The sequence below is a fragment of the Apium graveolens genome, chromosome 7 (genome assembly GCF_009905375.1).
Source record: "Apium graveolens cultivar Ventura chromosome 7, ASM990537v1, whole genome shotgun sequence".
Classification (NCBI taxonomy): domain Eukaryota; kingdom Viridiplantae; phylum Streptophyta; class Magnoliopsida; order Apiales; family Apiaceae; genus Apium; species Apium graveolens.
This window is the reverse complement of record NC_133653.1, coordinates 7,983,282-7,998,516: the sequence shown is the minus strand read 5'-3', so window position 1 is coordinate 7,998,516 and position 15,235 is coordinate 7,983,282.

Genomic DNA, 15,235 nt, shown 5'->3' with positions numbered 1-15,235 from the left:
AATGATCTTCTTTATAGTACTGATAAGAAAGGAAACAATAATCATCCTCAGTATTTAATGGATGGGTTCAGAAGAGCTATTGAGGATAGTGCTTTGATTGAGCTTGATTTGAGGGGTGGTGACTTCACTTGGGAGAAGAGTAGAGGGACTTCTAGCTGGATTAGAGAGAGGCTGGATAGGTGCTTTGCAAATAGCTTGTGGTGGAGTAAGTTCCCTTTGTGCAGTTTATCAGTTTTTCATGTGATTAGATCAGACCATGACCCAATAAAGCTTGAGCTGTTTGATACGACTGTTACCAAAAAACAGTTTCGATTTAAATTTGAGAATACATGGCTTAAGGAGGAGAAGTTCCATAAAGAGGTAGCGGTTCACTGGAGCAGTTTACCAGCCATCCATTTGATCCCAAAACTGACAGCTCTGTCGAGATTTATGGAGAAATGGGGAAGAGAGTTCTTCAACAAATTCAGAGAGAAAGTAGTGCGACAGAAGGAAGTAATTGAGGAGCTAAAAAATAGAGAGGATGATGATGGAGTGCAACTGTATTTTGAAGAAAAAGAAAAGTTGAATGACATTCTAGTGCATGAGGAAGCTTATTGGCAACAAAGAGCGAAGAGTTTCTGGTTGAAAGATGGGGACACGAATTCAAAATTTTTTCATGCAGCAGCTTCTAGTAGGAAGAAGTTAAATCATATTGCAGGTCTTAAAACAGAAGAAGGAAGATTAGTAACAAGCCATGGTGGGATGTGTTCTCTGTTGAAAAATTACTTCAGTAATATTTTTAAAGGAGCAGAGCAAGAGAGGGTTACTCAGAGACAGACAGTACCTCCAATAATCTCACAGCATCAAAACAATATGTTAACAGCTGAGTTGTCGTTCTCTGAATTTACTAAGGCAGTAAATAGTATGCATCCAGATAAATCGAGTGGGCCAGACGGGCTTAACCCAGCTTTCTACCATCACTTCTGGAATCTGATTGGTAAGGAAGTATTTTAGTGCTGTCAACAATGGCTGAAAGACTGTAAGTTCTCTTCAGAGGTTAATGACACGATGTTAGCGCTTATTCCTAAGAAAGACATTGTGGAGGATCCGAGAGACCTTAGGCCTATAGCGCTTTGTAACGTCCTATACAAGATAATGGCAAAGGTCCTAGCGAACAGGTTGCAAAGTATTCTCCCAGGAGTTATATCTGAGGAGCAGTCGGCTTTTGTCCCAGGTCGGCAAATAACAGATAATGTGCTAGTGGCATTCGAGCTGTTGCACCACATGAAAAGAAAACATAATGGCTCAGAAGGAGATGTGGCTTTGAAGCTAGATATTAGCAAAGCCTATGATAGGGTGAGCTGGGACTATCTTAGACACAGGATGCAGGTAATGGGTTTCTCGGAGAGATGGATTAAGTGGATTATGATGTGTGTTACAACAGTGTCGTATTTTATATCTTTCCAAGGTTCTATGATTGGACCTATAATCCCATCTCGTGGTTTACGCCAGGGAGACCCCTTGTCACCATATCTTTTCCTAATATGTGTAGAAGGTTTGTCTCTGTCACTCAAAGAAGCAGCTGCAAGTAATAGAATGAATGGCTGCAGTATTTGTGTTTCAGCTCCATCGATAACTCATTTACTGTTTGCGGATGACAGTTTCCTGTTTTTTAGAGCAACCACAGCTGAAGCTTTAGCAGTTAAAGAAATATTGAACGATTACGAGACAGAGTCAGGTCAAGCAGTTAACTACCAGAAATCGGAAATTTTCTTTAGTTCAAATGTAAGAAGGGACAAACAGGGGGAGATCAAACAGTCACTTGGTGTTCATAATGATATAGGTGAAAGCAAATATCTTGGACTTCCATCTCTTATTGGTCGATCGAAGAAGAATGTTTTTAAGTACTTGAAGGAGAAAGTTGTGCAGAGAATTAAAGGGTGGAGCTCTAAGATGCTTTCTCGAGCTGGGAAATTAGTGATGTTGAAGAATGTGGTGCAGTCCATACCTGCTTATGCAATGTCCTGCTTCTTGATGCCTAAATCTCTTTGTCAGGAAATCCAAAGGGTCATGAATGGGTTTTTTTGGCAAAATCAGTCGTCGAGCAGTAAGGGAATAAGGTGGCTAGGGTGGAATAGGATGTGTATGTCGAAGAAAGAAGGGGGACTCGGCTTCAGAGATATACAAGGTTTTAATATAGCACTTTTGGGAAAACAGTGTTGGAAGCTAGTAAATGAGCCACACACATTAGTGTCAAGGCTACTGAAGGCACGATATTATCCAAATAGTCACTTCTTGGAAGCCAAAAGATCAGGTGGGGTTAGTTATACTTGGTCAGGTTTGTGGGAGGCAAAGGAAGGATTGAAGAAAGGGTTGAGATGGGTCGTGGGAGATGGTGAGTCGATTAGTGTGTCGTCTGATAGATGGCTCAGAACGAAGGAGGATTTTAGTATAAACAAAGAGCAAACATCGAGCCAAGGTCTAAGGTGGAGGGTCTGTGACCTTTTTCAGGAGAACAGGAGACTATGGGACGAGAATAAAATCAAACTTCATTTTAACGACGAGGATGTAGAGGCTATTTTGAATACTCGAATTCCACCAGTAAGTACTAGAGACAGGATTGCCTGGGTCCATTCAAAGGATGGAAAGTACACGGTGAGATCAGGGTACTATCAATGGTGTCGAGATCAACGAGTTAATGAAGGGGTGCAACAATCAAAAGGTTGGGGAAGGCTGTGGAATCTGGATATCCCTCATAAAATAAGAGTTTTTTTGTGGAGATACTGTAGGAATACTATACCAGTCAGGATGTTGCTGAGAAGTAAAGGCATTATAGTACCAATGGCTTATTCGGGATGTGAGGGAGATATTGAACATCTGAGGCATTTGTTTTTCGAGTGCAGTTTTGCTAAGGAATGCTGGCAGCTAAATGGTATTAACTCTGCAGATTGGGATATGGAGTATAGTCATGAATGGCTTTTGCAGATTTTAGCTACGGAACCTGCTGATATCTTGGTTAAATTGGCAAAAGTGCTCTGGGGGTATGGTTTGCGAGAAATAAACGTATATTTGAGGGGAAGAATATGACAGCAGCAGCAGTAATGGCTTGGAGTGAGAAACAAATATTAGATTGACAAGTAGCAAACCAGAAGCATTTTGTTGGACCTAGCCAGGAAACTGTTCAGTCCAAGGGTGATAGTAAATGGAAACCTCCTGATGAGGGGTGCTTTAAGATCAATGTGGATGCATCAGTTTTTGAGGGTCAGGAATCATTTACAGTCGGGATGGTTCTCAGAGATTCTCATGGTAGTTATTTAGGAGGAAAAGTTCGAAGAGTTGCAGGGAAGGTCTTGGTCTGGGAAGCTGAGCTAGTAGGGGTTATTGAAGCTCTGGGTTGGGCGCAGGAAGTAACCACGGGTCCAGTGGTGGTAGAGAGTGACTCGTTGATTAGTGTGAGAGCAATAAACCAAGGTCTGCAGAATTTGCTGGAGATCGGTGACCTTATAAACTATGGTCATGGAATCATTAGTAGTAGTAATCATCTGTCAGTTAATTTTGTTCGGAAACAAGCGAACAAGGTTGCTCATAGCATAGCTAGAATACCTTGTGAGTTAAATAGTTCCGTTGTAATCTCGTCTCCTCCGATCTATTTGTTGGAGACAATATTGTCCGAAGCTGGTTGATTTAATGAAATATTTTCCTTTCAAAAAAAAAAAGAATAAAAGATTAACAGCATGTTTGATAAAAAGATGAGTAAAATGCAAAATGGGTACCACAAGTTTCTAATTTTGTGCAACTCGTGTACTCGTAGTTTGAAAATAATAAAATGTATACCTAAAATTAACAAAAGCCGTGAATTTTGTGTACAACTGTTAACTTCATTTAACACCGATAATGGAGACTATTTTTTAAATGCAAGATGTGTACCTAAAGATTCGAAATAGTACCAATTGTGTACCTAAAGTTTGGAGTAAAAAAACCGTATCTTTAAAATTATTTACTAATTTGAAATGGTATTGAAAAAAGAATCAATTTGAAGTTGAATCATAAAATAAAAATAAATTTAACGAGTTTAGTTTTCTTTTTTACTTCCACTCTATCTTGAATAATGTTTAATTCAACAATAGTTTAATCGTACAACTAAAATTATCCAGAAATGGAGGAAAAAAACTGTTTCGAATTATATATTATGTTTCATCTATTTATTTTAATATCTAATAAATTTTATTACATTGATCGTCGGGTACCATGACTATAGAAATTTAGATAAAATTCATATTGTGCCTGTAATAAATAAGATGTACACTTAAAACTCGATAAAGTAATAACCTCGATAAAATAATATTTTTCTCCGGTACCAACATAATTGACACAGTGTATTTCTACTCCCGATAAAATAAACTCGCTAAAGTAATATTTTTTCTTGGTCCCGACCCTATTACTTTAAAGAGGTTTAACTGTAATATAATTAATCCGACAATTTATTACACGATAAAAAATACACGACACGGAATTACCTAAAAATTTAGTGTTTGTATTTACGTACATTTTAGCTACAATACACGAAGTAACTGAACACAAAATTACACAATCAAGTTTTAGTATCGGTTTTGTTTTTCCCTAAAAGTACACAATCTACAACTTATGTAATTTTTTAGTTAAATATTAATATCTGTAATGAATATATGTAGGGGTGAGCAAAAAACTAAATTAAAATCAAAATCAGGCCAGAATCGTCAAAAGCCGGTCAAGACCAAACCGACCCGACCCAATTATTATTAATAATAAAAATATAATTTATATAAGTTTTAGAACTAGAAAATAATTCAAAATATTAAAAGAAGTAAGCTGTAACTGTTAAAAAATGAGGTTATGTTCACCGGACTCACTTTTATGTCATACATTTTTCTTAAAATTTCATCTACTTCGGGAACTTGTAGAAATTGCATTAGTGTACTAATTTTGTTGTACTAGTAATTTGTAGGAAAAAATAATTTTTTAACAATTATTTTTACTTAATTTGTACTATTTTTAATATTTTAATTTTTTCCGATTTTAAAAACCTAATCGAGCTCTTTAAAATCAAAACAAATACTGATAATTTGGTTGTTATTGCGGTTTTCGATTTTTAAAACCGAAGATCTATGGTTCCGGTTCCAGTTTTACGCAAAAATCGAGCCGAACGACACATACTCTCTCCTAAACCCGTGTATATTTATTAAAAATATGTGCAAATTTATTTTTTAAATAATACTTTATATTTTTAAAATAATACTCGATATTATAACATTGTATATAAATTTTATATAAATATTATATATAATTATATAATATTTATTTAAAAATATTATACTATATTTTTGTTTATTTAATTTAGTTAATATAAATATTCAATTTTGCACGAAAATACGACTCGAAACAGTTTGCACGGATTTCTCCGAGTACACATTTTGCTATTATCAAATTTCAGGTACACAATTTGCACCATTTCCAGTCATCAGGTACACATGTTGCATTCAAAAAGAAGTTTTCATTTACGGTGTTAAAAAAGTTAACGGTCATAAACAAATTGCATGTTTTTGTAAACTTCAGGTACACATTTTGCTATTCAACTTACACAATTTGTAAAGTTGAGGCACAACTCTTGCATTTACTCTAAAAAGATTAACGACATGTTTAACCTCTATCCATGACTTAATATGAGTGATAAACAAAATATGAACTATCATAATCGGGGTCAATTTTCATTTTTTTTAAATCGGATCAAATCCCAATTCCTAGTCTCAAAATAAATTGAGTAATTCGGTCTTAATTTTAACAACGTGTAATCGGGTATCATAAACTCTCTTCCCTGTCTTAAACACCTGACATACTTGTCCGAATTGAAAAATATCCCATAATACAAGATTATACCTCTAAATTCACATGACAAGCTCATTACCGCACAATAAGTATTAGATGACCTTTTATTGATCGATCTTATTAATAATAGATACCCACCAATAAAAATAAGTCAACTGATAAGATATAAGATGGTCACATTTTATTTTTAAATTTAATAATACCAGTGTACCACTGATTTTGTTAATAAGAAATACTAAAATTCTCAAATGGTTCACAATAAGTGGTGGATATATTGTGTCCGTTTGAGAAATTTTAAAATAAGTAACTTATGACTTAAAGTGAATAAGTGAGTAATAAGTTGTTAAATATATTTGATAATGTCATGGCTAATATAATTTATGTTTAGATTTCAGATCTTACTTAACAGGACAAATCAGTACTTAACTGTTGATCAGGACTTATACTGGAAGTCAGGACTTAAGGATATCAGTACTTATATTATCAGGAGATAATCATCAGAAGTTAGATATCAGAACTTAAGTGCTGAAGGATGATCAGAGTAGGACAGTAGCTGATTAAAGGAAAGAAGATCGAGATAAACATAAAAAGAGATATGCATGAAGAAGGAATTCCGTGAAGAATGGAATACTTGGAAGAAAAGATATCTGATTGATATATTTTAGGAAGCAGAATTATATTCCATATCAATTAGCGATTATCTTGTAACTGTGTAGTATATAAACACAGACATAGGGTTTACACTATAAGTGTTATCATATATTTCGAGAAGATTATTCATTGTAACCCTAGCAGCTCTCGTGATATTGTTCATCACTGAGAGGTAACAGTTCCATACTGTAACAAAGTTTATTGTTTCAATAAAGTTTGTTTTCTGTTACTTAAGTTCTTAAAGTTCGATTTGATTGTATTATACACTGTATTCACCCCCTCTACAGTGTGTGTGTGACCTAACAAGTGGTATCAGAGCCTATCTGTTAACACACATACAGTTAAAGATCCAAACACAATCATGTCGGACACAGAAACTCCAACTAAGCCTACCAAAACTGAGGAACCACCAAAATCAGAAATTCAGAGTCGGTATGAGACCATCAGAGTTCCCATACTGAGACCATCTGAATATCCCATATGGAAGGTAAGGATGACCATGTTCCTGGAAGCAACAGATCCAGAATACCTTGATAGAATCAAAGAAGGCCCTCACAAACCAACCAAGCTCGCAGTTGCAGTTGCAGGTGAAGCACCAAAGACCGTACCAAAGGAGAAGAGTGATTATACTGCTGAAGATATAGCATCAATTGCTAAGGATGCCAAGGTACGACACTTACTGTATAGTGCCATTAATAATGTAATGTCAAACAGGGTAATCAACTGCAAGACTGCTAAGGAGATATGGGATGCTCTGGAAACAAGGTGTCAGGGAACGGAGACAATTAAGAAGAACATGAAGACAATACTCACTCAAGAGTATGAACACTTTGACTCAAAGACTAATGAGTCATTGAATGATTTATATGATAGATTTGTCAAACTTTTGAATGATTTGTCATTGATTAATAAAGAGTATGATCTTGAAGATTCAAACCTTAAGTTCCTGTTAGCTCTTCCTGAATGCTGGGATTTGAAGGCAACTACAATAAGAGACAACTATAATCTTGATGAAACAACTCTTGACGAAATCTATGGTATGCTCAAGACTCATGAGCTTGAGATGGAACAAAGAAGCAAGAGGAAAGGAGGAAAGTCAAGGACAGTTGCTCTTAAGGCTAAAGAAGAATTCCCCAAAGCAGCTTCCTCAAGGAAAGACAAGGGTAAAGCTCTTGTCATAAAGTCTGAAACTGAGTCATCAAATTCTGAAAGTGATGATGACTCAGATTCTGAAAGCTTGCCTGAGACTGATGTTGATGAGGAGATGATGAAGCTGTGTGCTCTTATGGTGAAAGGAATCACAAAGATTGCATACAGGAAGTTCAGGAAGGGAAAGAAGTTTTCCAGGAAAGGCATAAGTTCTGATAAGATGAATTTCAGAAGATCTGAAGGCAGAGGAGGAAAGTCTGACAGAGGAGATTACACCAATGTTAAATGCTATAACTGTGGTGAGAAAGGCCACATATCTCCTGATTGCAAGAAGGTAAAGGGTGACAAAGGCAAGGCTCTTGTCACAAAGCAGAAAAGCTGGACAGACACCTCAGACTCTGAAAGTGAGGAAAACTATGCATTGATGGCAAATGCTGATAAAGAAAGTGCTGAGAGCAGTTCTGAAGCTGCTGAAATAAAGGTACCTCAGACTACTTATGCTTTTCATACTGATGATATTAATGAGTTGAGAAGATATCTTAAAACCATGTTTGTTAGTTATAGAGATCAAACTTTAACATGTGAAAGATTAACTTCTGAAAATCTTGCATTTAAGAAAAGAAATGATTTATTAGAAAAAGAGTTAGTCATGTTCCATCAAACTCAGAAGGATAGAGATGATGCTTTTTATGTTAGGGATGAAGTGCTAAAAATGAATGAATCTCTAAAAACTGAGTTAGAAAAGGAAAGAGATATTATCAGGACTTGGACTAACTATGACAAAACAACTCAAAATTTGCTAAGTAGTGGAAACTGGAAAGAGGGCTTAGGTTATGGAGAAGATAAGAATGATAAAGGAACTGAAGAAATTAAGCCTGTTGATAAGCAAAAGCCAAAGTTAAAACCTGTTATGTTTGTAACTGTAAAGTCTGAAAATGAGAAATCAGAAGTTACAAAGGAATTAACTTCTGACAAACTAAAACAGGATAAGACAGCTGAAGTGAACATAGGCTTAATGACAAAGAAGTAGCTTAAGCATAAGCTGAAAGATGTTAAGAATGCAAACAAGGTAAAATCACCTAGAAAAAATAGGAATGGAAAGGAAGGTGTGAATAAAAGCAATAATTATAAACCTGTTCCTGATGCTCCTAGGAAAACATGTCATAACTGTGGAAGTTCTAACCATCTGGCTTCTTTTTGCAGGAAGAATAAGAATATTAACTCCTTACCTTCAAAATCAGGAGTTAAGAGTCAGTCTGTTAGATACAAACCACAAAATCCTTGTTTTCATTGTGGTAGTTTATGGCATTCCATTTATACTTGTAAGGAATATCATAGCTTGTACTATGATTATTATCAAATAAAACCTTCTTTGAAGAAAGTTTCCATTGTTCCTTCTAGTGTAAATTCTGATTCAAAGTCTGATAGTGTAAGTTCTGATAAGAAAAATGTTAACATAAACTCTGATGCTAAATCCGCTGCAAATGTTAACAAACTTAATAAGGCCAAAGGATCCAAGCAAGTCTGGGTCCTTAAAACTAATAATTAGTGGTCTTTATGATTGCAGGGCAACAGGAAAAATATTCTAGTTTTGGACAGTGGATGTTCAGGACATATGACTGGAAATAAGGCCCTGCTATCAGACTTTGTGGAGAAAGCTGACCCAAGTGTTTCTTATGGAGATGGCAACATTGGAAAAACATTGGGATATGGCAATATCAATCTTGGAAATGTCATAATTAAAAATGTAGCTCTGGTCTCAGGACTTAAACACAATCTGCTGAGTATAAGTCAAATCTGTGACAGAGGTTATCATGTTGATTTCTTTGAAGAACACTATGAAATTGTGAGTAAATCTAAAGGCAAAGTTGTTCTGAAAGGATACAGGCATGGTAACATTTATGAAGCTAAGCTTTCAACAAGTACTGATGGTTCTGCAATCTGTCTGATGAGTAGAGCATCAATTGAAGAAAGCTGGAATGGCATAAGAAACTCTCTCATTTAAATTTCAACAATATAAATGAACTAGTCAAGAAAAATCTTGTGAGAGGACTGCCAAAGTCAGTATTTGCTCCTGATGGTCTTTGTGATTCCTGTCAGAAGGCCAAACAAAGAAAATCTTCATTCAAGAGCAAGACTGAATCATCAATTCTTGAGCCTTATCATCTACTACATGTTGATCTATTTGGTCCAGTAAATGTCATGTCTATTGCAAAGAAAAAGTATGTGTTGGTCATAGTGGATGAGTTCACCAGATACACATGGGTGTATTTCTTGCACACAAAAAGTGAAACTGCATCTATCTTGATTGATCATGTCAAACATCTGGATAAAATGGTCAAAGATTCTGTGAAAGTTTTAAGGAGTGATAATGGCACTGAGTTCAAGAATTTAATAATGGAAGAGTTCTGCAAAAACCATGGAATAAAGCAGGAATTTTCTGCTCCTGGAACTCCACAGCAAAATGGAGTTATTGAAAGGAAGAATAGAACTCTCATTGAAGCTGCACGTACAATGCTTGAAGAAGCAAAGCTTCCAACCTATTTCTGGCCTGAAGCTGTGCAGACTGCTTGTTTTACTCAAAATGCAACACTCATTAACAAGCATGGAAAAACACCATATGAGATGGTGAAGAAAAAGAAGCCAAATCTGAAATACTTTCATGTATTTGGATGCAAGTGTTTTGTTCTCAAGACTCATCCTGAACAGTTATCAAAGTTTGATCTAAAAGCTGAAGAAGGAATCTTTGTTGGATATTCACTTTCCACAAAAGCCTTCAGAGTCTATAATTTGAGAACAAAAGTGGTCATGAAATCTATCAATGTCTCTTTTGATGACAAGAAGATTACTGGTCTTGAAGATTTCATTGACCATGATCAGCTGAGATTTGAAAATGAAGACTCAAATTCTGATACTGAAACTCCTGACAGTCTAAGTCCTGATACTGTAAACTCTGATGGAATAAACTCTGATGTTATTGAAACTGTGGTGGCTACGCCAAGGGAAGATGCACCTATGCAGGGGGAGCATACTCAAGATCCTACCACAGCTCAAGAAACATCAGAACATACATCTGGTTCTTCAAGTTCTGATTCGTTAAGTTCTGATAAGCCAAGTTCTGATAGTGCTGAAAATCTAAATTCTGAAGAATCCAACTCAGAGAGCACAGTTTCAGGGGGAGCATCAGAATATGAAGATAGCATGGATCATGGGGGAGCATCCAGTTCTAGAGAAAACCTTCCATCTGCAAGGAAGTGGACAAAATTACATACACCTGATTTGATAATTGGAAATCCTGATGCAGGTGTCAGAACTAGAACAGGTACTTCAAATGAATGTCTCTACAATTCTTTTCTCTCTTAGACTGAGCCAAAGAAAGTTGAAGAAGCTCTTCAAGATGCTGATTGGGTGCAAGCAATGCAGGAAGAGTTAAATGAATTTGAAAGAAACAAAGTCTGGACCCTAGTGCCAAGACCAAAGAATAGATCTGTTGTTGGTACAAAATGGGTATTCAGAAACAAAACTGACAATGATGGCATAATTACAAGGAATAAGGCAAGGCTGGTTGCAAAAGGATATTATCAACATGAAGGAATTGATTATGATGAAACATTTGCACCAGTTGCTAGGTTAGAAGCCATAAGGATATTTTTGGCTTATGTTGCTCACAAAAAGTTTACTGTCTTTCAAATGGATGTGAAAAGTGCTTTTCTCAATGGAGAATTGGAGGAAGAGGTATATGTTGAACAACCTCCAGGCTTTGTAGATACCAAACATCCAGATTATGTCTACAGGCTTGATAAAGCACTTTATGGACTTAAGCAAGCTCCTAGAGCATGGTATGAGACTTTAGCTCAGTTTCTTCTGGAAAGTGGATTCAACAGAGGAACAATAGACAAAACACTATTCTACCTCAACCATGGAAATGACTTACTTCTGGTTCAGATTTATGTTGATGATATCATTTCTGGGTCTACAAATGACAAACTTTGCAAGAAGTTTGCCAAACTAATGCAGTCAAGATATCAGATGAGTATGATGGGGGAACTTAGCTATTTTCTGGGCCTTCAAGTCAAGCAGAATGAAGAAGGCACTTTTATTTGTCAAACCAAGTACACCAGAAACTTGCTGAAGAAATTTGGAATGCAAGATTGTTCAAGTGCATCCACTCCTATGGCCACTGCAACAAAACTGGATAAGGATACCGGTAAATCAGTAGATATTACTGACTACAGAGGTATGATTGGCTCTTTACTCTATCTAACTGCTAGTAGACCTGATATCATGTATGCTACCTGTCTTTGTGCAAGATTTCAAGAAGATCCAAGAGAACCTCACTTAACAGCTGTAAAAAGAATCTTTAAGTATCTTAAAGGAACAGCTGCTCTGGGATTATGGTATTCTAGAGAATCAGATTTTAAACTAATAGGTTACTCAGATGCAGATTTTGCAGGTTGCAAAATTGACAGGAAAAGCACAAGTGGAAGCTGCCAATTTCTTGGAGGCAGATTGGTTTCTTGGTACAGCAAGAAACAAAAGTCAATTTCTACATCAACTGCAGAAGCAGAGTATATTGCTGCAGGAAGCTGTTGTGCACAGATTCTTTGGATGAAGAATCAGTTACTGGATTATGGGTTAACATATTTCAAAATCCCTATTTACTGTGATAATCAAAGTGCTATTGCTATGACAGGTAATCCAGTTCAACACTCTATGACAAAGCACATCAGCATCAGGTACCACTTCATAAGGGAACATGTGGATGAAGGTACAGTGGAATTGCACTTTGTTCCAACAGATCAACAACTAGCAGATATCTTCACAAAACCACTATGTGAAGCCACTTTTACAAGATTGGTAAATGAACTTGGAATGGTCTCAGGTTCTTTTTCTAAATCTGTCTAGTTTTGTTCTGATGCATCAGACTTTATGATCAGTATTTACAGAATGTAATCTCTTTGTTTATTCTGTGCTTAATTGAAATACACGTTTAAGTACTGATTGTTGTCTGATATATGTTTCTAAACTCTGATAAGTGATATGTCTGTTCAAGTAACTATTCAATCCTATGAGGATAACTGTACTAGATACTGACCTAGTAGTCTTCAATACACAAATGATTCCATGTAAGAAGTAATTATTTCAGTGGAAATCTTATGACACTAGAAAATTCTGATAAATGAGCTTAGTTGAGTTTACTTTGTATATCTTATTACTAAGTCACAAATTAGAATAATGCTACTCATCTGTTAAAATCTGATACTAGTAAAACTGCTGAATGTACTAAGTGCTGATAAACCTCACTTATCAAAAGAAAAAGCAAAAAGATCAAAGAATAAAATCAGGTACTCCTTCGAGATCTAGAGTAAAAATGTGGAAGGGACGACCCAAGTGCATTGCTGGTATTAAGTAAATATGTATTAGAAAAGCAAAATATTTTCTTGGTGACTTTTCACACTCTATGATTACTAGAGAAATACTCTGATAATAGCATAAATTCTGATAAGCAGTCGTGACTCACTTACACTGAGAAGCCACTGTAAAATAGAATTTCAAATGATGCATAAAATTAGCACAAAATAGTTGAGGTGGACTCAAGCATGAACTCATTCATCAGTAGGTTTCAGGACAATGACAGCTCTTTAGCAAAATTTTAGTTATGCCTTATTTCTAAGATGTACTGAAGTGAATCAGACTTTACTCTTTGTCTGTTATTTAGCTAAATGCACACACTAATCACTCCATCTGAATGATGAAAATTTCTGTGGAGGTCTATGATATTTTAGATAAACAGTCATTGTGTCATTATTGCACAAATTCTGAGGACAAGATCTGGTTGCATATTCTGATGATTAAGTTCTGAAGAGTATAACTCAGAACTTGTATGAGGACTTACTAAGATAGGCATTCCTTTTTCAAGTTAAGAAATTATGTTCTGATGACTGTTAAGTTCTGATATAAGTCTAAGTTCTGATTTTATAATCTAATGTTTTACTTGACTTATCTGTGAATGAAATTTGATAACAGTCTCAGTTAATATTTGAATATATTGAAGTGGAAGATTAATAGTCACTATGGTTAGGGTTAATGGTATTTGTACTTGAACAGTCCACTGTTACTTGTTTCTTGTGCGCTTTAAACCATGTTTCCGCTTTCCAATGAATGTTATTCTTTTTCAAAGTCTAGGGAGACGAGGTAGAATTAATTCTACCTGTCAGCATTAAAAACTTTTACGTCTCCTGGCATTCTCTTGCCTATATAAGCAGCCACTTCACATCAGCCTTCCCATCAAATTCTTTCTCACACACTTACCTTCATACTTTTTCTTTCAAAAACTCAATGGTCAGATACAACATGTTTTTGAACTACCAAAACTTCAATATGGAGCTAAGCTGTGCCGACTGGCAGCAGGACTGGCATGTCACAGCCATTCCTGAGGAGATATGGGACTCTGTCCCACAGGAGGTACTGACCCACCTCCTGTTCTTCTATATGGATTACCATCGCCATTTGGAGCGATTGGAGGAGGAAAGACTGGCAGCTCTCCGCCAGCAAGAGCGAATCATCAGGCTCGCCATTCTGTTTGTCGAGAGTAGGAAGAAGAAGAAATGATTTAATCTTGTCTTCTTCCTATTTTTCTTCATCATCGGCTTTGTCAGGCTTCTTAGCTAGGACTAAAGCTGTTGATGTTAGGTTTAGTAGCTTAGGGAAATCTTGTATAAGTACTGATGTAATTTCCATTTCATAAATGTATTCTCTTGATATATTAATGGAATTTGTTTTTACTTCAAGATTTTGTCTCTAAGATATTTTGTAATGCATTGATAAATCCTGTTTGATATTCTGATGACCATATAAATTCTGTTTTAATTTAAGTTCTGATTTTTTTTATCAGCACTTACTCATCTAATTTATCTTGGTCATTTTTACGTGATTTACTTTCAGAATATTAATGATGCAGTGAAAAATAATTAACTCAGTGGGAACGGTTTCAATTTTGAATTAAAACTGTTTCACCTTGATTAATGGAATATCTGGGTAAGTGGAACGGTTTTTCCTTGAAAACAGGCAACTGGGTAAGTCATGATTCCTGTTTTCTCGAGCCCAGTAACTATCCGTTATTACTGCATGTCTGACAGGTGTCCAACGGTAATTTTTTTGTTCAGAGTATAAGTACAACATAGAGAGGATTTCTTTAATCTTTTATTTCCTTCATATTTTTTTTCTCTTTACTTACTTTTACTCTCCTTCTTCTCACGTTGGTTTTTCATACAGACATCTTATCAAACACCTAACAGGCACTTTTGAATCTCAATTTTTCACATGACACCTAAGGATTTAATCATTGATGGAGCTAAGTTTGTTCCAAACAACTATGCTGCAATTCTTGATCATGCTGAAGCTCCATCTGAATTGCATTTTGTGCAAGATCTTCTTGCACACAGTGAGATTGGGTACACATTAACACAGCCTGAAGTCTTTTCGAGTCAACAAGTTCTGACGTTTTGGCGGACTGGGCACTTTGATGATGGTGGTAAACATGGCACTCCCAGTATTGTTTTTGAAGTGGGTGATTCATCTTATGTAGTCACTC